The sequence below is a fragment of the Gossypium raimondii genome, chromosome 4, assembly GCF_025698545.1.
Source record: "Gossypium raimondii isolate GPD5lz chromosome 4, ASM2569854v1, whole genome shotgun sequence".
Taxonomy (NCBI): Eukaryota; Viridiplantae; Streptophyta; class Magnoliopsida; order Malvales; family Malvaceae; genus Gossypium; species Gossypium raimondii.
The window spans coordinates 18,951,479-18,957,423 of NC_068568.1; the positions used below are offsets into that span (position 1 = coordinate 18,951,479).

General features: G+C 35.7%; 1 non-coding gene across 1 annotated transcript; it reads left to right on the forward strand.

Annotated features, from left to right (window-relative positions):
- The first annotated feature begins 5,579 nt into the window (after positions 1–5,579).
- On the forward strand, positions 5,580–5,685 carry LOC128040666 (small nucleolar RNA R71). Its single transcript, XR_008195472.1, has one exon. It is a non-coding gene; the product is annotated as a small nucleolar RNA R71 (small nucleolar RNA).
- Positions 5,686–5,945: the final 260 nt, after the last annotated feature.

Sequence of the window (5,945 nt, forward strand, 5' to 3'; positions counted from 1 at the left end):
ACAAGAAAATTCTTTAAACAAATTATCTAGATGAACAATTCTTATGGCCACCTAATTTAATTCCACATCAAATAAATCCATTTAATTAATTATTCCCAAAGTTGTAGAATTTTCTTCTGATTCAAATGCAGTCCGATCGAGCTTTTGTTGAGCTAGCGAAGGGACCAATCGGACATATACAATTAGGATCTAGTGATTGCAATTATGTCCAGAAGGATTGTAACACCCATAACCCGTTTTCGTCGCCGGAATAGGGTTACAGAGTATTACCAAAAAAGTCAGAACATTTCATAAAAAATAACATTCAATTATCAATTAAATTCCATAAATACATATAATATTTATAATGAAAAAGAACATTCAATTATGGCCTTAAATCGAGCTTTAGAAGCCCCCAAAAATAAATTACAACATTCAAGGACCAAATTGAAAGTAATCAGAACATTCAAGGAAAATCTGAAAACTTTCAAATAGGGGTCACATGGCCGTGTGACACAATCCAGGCCATGTGGTGCAGGACACGGCGGTGTACCTTTACCTTTTGAAATAACGCTACATGGCCGTGTGCTAGCCCATGTGGATACTTCACCTAAAGACGCTCAGAACACACACTCGTGTGTGTTGCCTGTGTGTGACACTGTAACTAGAAATCTACGCAAGTGTACAAAATCGTTCAAGTAATAAGTAAGTAAAATGAGTTATCGTCTACATAGGGATTGTATAAGCTTAATCAATTAATTGCAAAATTATAAATTCACAACTAGATGTAAAAACTCAATAATTTGGATAGTGATGATTAAACTAAGTAAAATTAATTAAATGCAAAGATTGATCCCTATACAATTATATTCTAGATGCAATTGACCTAAATGTATGAATGAATGACTTTAGATGCAAAAGCAATCAACATTAAATTGACTAGGATAATTATATTAATGAATTCAATTTACTTTATCAAGGTTAACAGTGTTCGGAAATGCTTCCACGACAACTCGATCTTTCATGAGTTTCAAAACCAAATTAAGTCCTTTCGGAGTCTTTTTATGCATTTTACTGGTCATATTAACTAAGGGTTTCTTAGCATTTATGTAAGGTCACAAGGACATTTACGTTTGCAACAATTTAATTACATAAACCTAAAAGCTATGCAAGACAATAGAACTAACTAAAGATATTACGAACCTCAACTTAGTCAGGGTTTAAGGATCTAAATTGAGCATTGCACTTTTCAATTATGTGTCTACTAGCCGTTGTCTGGTTAGGTTTGCTTAACTAATCTAAGTGCACCTAATCTCGTATGCATGAAATGCATCATGATATTAATTGAAAACATAATTGACTGAGGCCTAAACATGTTAAACATGAATAAAATATATCCTCTTGAATTAACATAATTATCCTAACAAATAGGATTTAAAATATCATTGGTGATGTCAAAAATAATAAACTCAAAGCAAACATGATTAAAATAAATAACAAGAGGAAAAAGTAAACTCTATTCAGTCCAGTAGCCTTTCGAATCTATTTTGACTGATTCTTTCCACCATTTTGCTTGATGCTTCTTTTACTAAGGAGTTCCTAAGGTGGCCGCCGAAAGAATGCTTTTGAAAAAGATTTTATGGCTAAAGGATGGGAAAGAGATGGACAGCTATGCCAGGGAAAGAAAAGGGCAATGGAATGTAGAGAAAATGCTAATGGGAAAAGAGAAATGAGTTGTGAGGGATGAGGGATGGTTTGAGAAGTGATAGGTGCATAGTATTTATAGGTGAAGGTAAGGGGTGGGGTTTGCTAAAAATAAATTTGAAATCCCTTCTTTTTCTTTCACACATGGCCGACCACATTTCAAGGAGAAGGGGATGACTAAGTCTCATTTTGAATTCAAATCAAGGCTATTAATAGCCATAGGGTGGACGATTTCAATAGTGATATAGTTGGGCTAATTTTTGATTTTTTTCCAACTGTAAGGACCTTCAACTAAATACCCCAGAGCTTGCTTTTGGGCTGCCATCTACTTGTACCGAGACTGGGCCTAAGTTCCCCTTTGTAGGATGGTTTCTCAGTCCAATAATGTAGCAGACATGTCCATCTTTTAACACCTCTTTTACTGGGTCAAATTATCAACCTCATGACCCAAATTTCATGGTCTTGCTATCCACATGAATTAATTTATACATGTCCATGTTTCATTCACATTAATCACATCTTCAATGGTCCTCCTACATAGTGAAAAATCACATATTAATAAATTAACATGAAATAATAAAAAAATATGTAAAAAAATCATGTATTTAAGCACAATTGCACACACATTATAAATTCAGTAGCATTTGGCTTAGTCAAATTGGCATAGAACTCTCGAACTACCTCCTCATCAGGCAATGGTCGTGCATCACAAAAATAATTTCAATTGAGGGCATCAATTGTCTTTCGAATCGGCAAAGGCATAACCATCTTATCATTGCTTTCCAAGTTGAAACCTTTTTTCGGTATCATAGGTTGATTCTTGAAGATTGAATCAAACCTTTCTTTCACTTCCTCATCTTGAATCACAATGAGATTTTCGGCAGAGGTCTTGAAAGATCTAGTTCTTTTGCGAGATATGGTGATATTTCCTGAAAAATAGGCAAAATTTCAGTAATGGATGAAACAAGGTGTTTTGCGGTGACGATAGGCGCACGGTGGCAATAAGGTAGGGTTTTACAACAATGGAAGGAATTTGGGGAGATTTTTCGGGATTTAATCCAACAACTAAGAGGGAAAAGAATGAGTGGCTGAGGTTTAAGCTAATTGCTTGAAGGGTTGTGAAAAATATAATGGTAGAGACGAGTTTATATATTGATGAATTAGGGCAAACTTGTAGCAAAATTTTATCTCCTTAAGTGACTTGGGCGGCAAGAATAGATGGAGGGAGAAGTGGTGGCAAAAATTAAGGTTTTGGGGAACCCTTATGGACAACAATGTGGGTGAATTTCTCCTCTTTGTTGTTTCAGGCCTTGATCCCAAACTGTATTTACAAACTAGACTACTTAAGATAAAACAAACTGGTTAGTACTTGGGCCAAATTGACCCCCTTATTGAACATAAAATTAAAATTAAAAATTAAAATGGAAATGAAAATTTTTTTGGGCTACTTAGAAAATTTCTTATCGAAAAATTACATTAAATTAAATTCCCATGAAAGGTTAGAGGGGTCACAAATGGTCCCGTTGAAGTTCCAATCTCCTTAGAAAGAATTAATTTGAAGTACTAATTCGAGAAAAATAATTTCTAAGCATGTCATTTATTCAAATGAAAGAGAAAAAAACTAAAAATAAATTAACGACAGAGAGAGTGAAGAGGAATCCCTCAATGTTATTGATGATTGTCACTGACAAAGGCGATGTCGAACAACCATTTATCATACCAACCATATCCATCTAGAAAGAAGAAGAAATGTTACCCAAAAATTATATTCAATATTTGCTTGAAAAATAGCAGCAGGAAATGGTCTTTCTGTTTCACTTTGCTCGACTTTCCACCATTCGTACAAATCTGCCTACCCATGATGATCCTTAATGAAATCAACTCATTTTCTGTTATACCTTATTTCTTTGGTGCAAGTCGCACCCACTGAATGTCATAGATGGGGTTCATGATCCTTGATTTTAACCATTGAGACTCGAGTTTCCCAGGATCAAATACTCGAGATTGAGTCGAACTCTTCTGTCCCTTGACATATCCCTTTTCAGTATTTCTAATAGTCCTCTCGATACCTTTCTCGTGTCTTTTCAGAATAGTTAAGTCTAAATCAAGTGACTCTTCTCTTGATGGGTTAGGTTGCTTGTACTCATATGATGATAGCTCTAATGAATCGAATTGAACTTTTGAACTGAATTCTTCAATGTTTGCTTCCAAACATGTATCATCCTCATCTCGATGTGAGGAGTCATATGAAAACCTTCCAACGGATCATTGGGAATCAATGGATCGACAGTAAAACAATCTTTAACCTCATCTGAAGATCTTAGGGCCTTGAGTACATTAAAGGTTACTTGTTCATCTTGAACTTGCATGGTGAGTTCACCTTTCTGTACATCGATTCTCATTCTGCTGGTTTCCAGGAAAGGTCTGCAGGAAATGTGAATTTATCAACACGAACCAATACATCCTTAATCTTTCCTTCAGGGTATGCTAAAGATTGATCCACCAATTGGAGTGTAATTGTAGTCAGTTTGGCCTTACCAATACCTAATCATTTAAACATAGATGTAGGCATTAAGTTGATACTCGATCCCAAATCATACAAAGCCTTACCACAATAAGATACTCCAATATTGCAAGGTATGATGAAACTTCCTGGATCATTCAACTGATGAGGCAACTTGTTCTGAAAAAATAGGCTACATTCTGTAGTCAGGGCTACAGTTTCAAATTCCCCAAATATTCTATTTTTAGAAAAAAATTCCTTCATATCTTTCGTATAGTTCAACATTTTCTCTAAAGCTTCTACCAACGAGATATTGATACGTAGCTGTTTCAACCCATCCAACATTCTCATAAATTGTATATCCTATTTATGTTGCTAGAGTCTTTGAGGATATGGAGGTTGTGGAACTTTGGCTTGGATTGGACAGTTCTTCCAAGGTAATATTTCTGCATCTAAAAAGGAGGTTAGCTTATCAGAATTCACTGGTTTAGATTTTACCTTTTCAGAATTTGCAGAATTTGGATTATCTAGTGCAGGAATTTCAACTGTGGGTTGATTTTCCTCTTTTTAGGGAGGGTCATCTTCAACCTCAACCTTATTGGGTTCAAAAGGCCTTCAGCTTCGTAAATTGACCATTTTGCAATTCTCCTCGCTCGGTTTTCTTAGGTTTTCCATGTCATTGGGCAAAACTTCTTGTGGTCTATTTCGAAGTTCGTTGGCTAGCTGCTTGATCTGGTTTTCCAAATTTCTCAAAGTTGCATCATTCTTCACCATGTATGCTCTTAATAAGTTCTCAAGATTAGAAGACTCGACTGATAGAGGATTTTCTATGCTACTTGGTACAACACCTTGGGGTTTGCTTCTAAGTTCATTAAATAATTGTCTCATTTGATTTTCTAGATTCTTCAATATTGTTGTTTGGCCTTGAATTAATGCATCATTTTTAATAATGTATGACTTTAACAAGTTATCTAAATTATTTAAAGATTCAACTTGCGGTGGGTGTTGAACTTGTTGATTGAAACCAAGAGGTTGATTTGATCTATGCTGCATTTAAGTGTTGTTTGGTCCACCTCCTTGGTAGTAGGTTAGTGGCTGAGCTGCAACATGATTTAAACCATTAGTAGTAAACTATTTCAACATTGAAGAGATAGAGGATACTTGGGCCGAGAGTGAAGTAAGGGTATCTACTTCATGTACTCCGACTACTCGTCTTCCTGAAGCTGCTTGATTTTTCAGCCACTGGTAATTATTACTGGCTATTTTCTTGATGATTTCATAAGCCTCATTATAAGACTTCGACAAGAGAGCTCCATTCGCAGAAGCATCTACTACAACCCTTGCGTGTGCATTGAGACCATTATAGAATGTCTCCAACTTGATACAATGTGGAATCTCGTGATGAGGGCATCTACATAGTAACTCCTTGAATCTTTCCCATGCCTTACATAACGACTCATCATCCAATTGTTGAAAAGTGGTGGTCTCATTCCGCAACTTAGCATTTTTGCTAGGTGGGAAATACTTTACGAGAAAGCATTCAACTAATTTTTGCCAAGTAGAAATTGAATTAGATGACAACGAATTAAGCCATACTCTTTCTCAATCTCACAACGAGTATGGAAACAGCTTCAACCTCTGTGTGTCTTCAGTTACACCGGCTATCTCGAAGGAATCTCTCACCTCCATAAAAAATCGAAGGTGAAGATGCAGATTTTCTGTTGGCATTCCACTGAATTGGCCTATTATTTGAAGCATC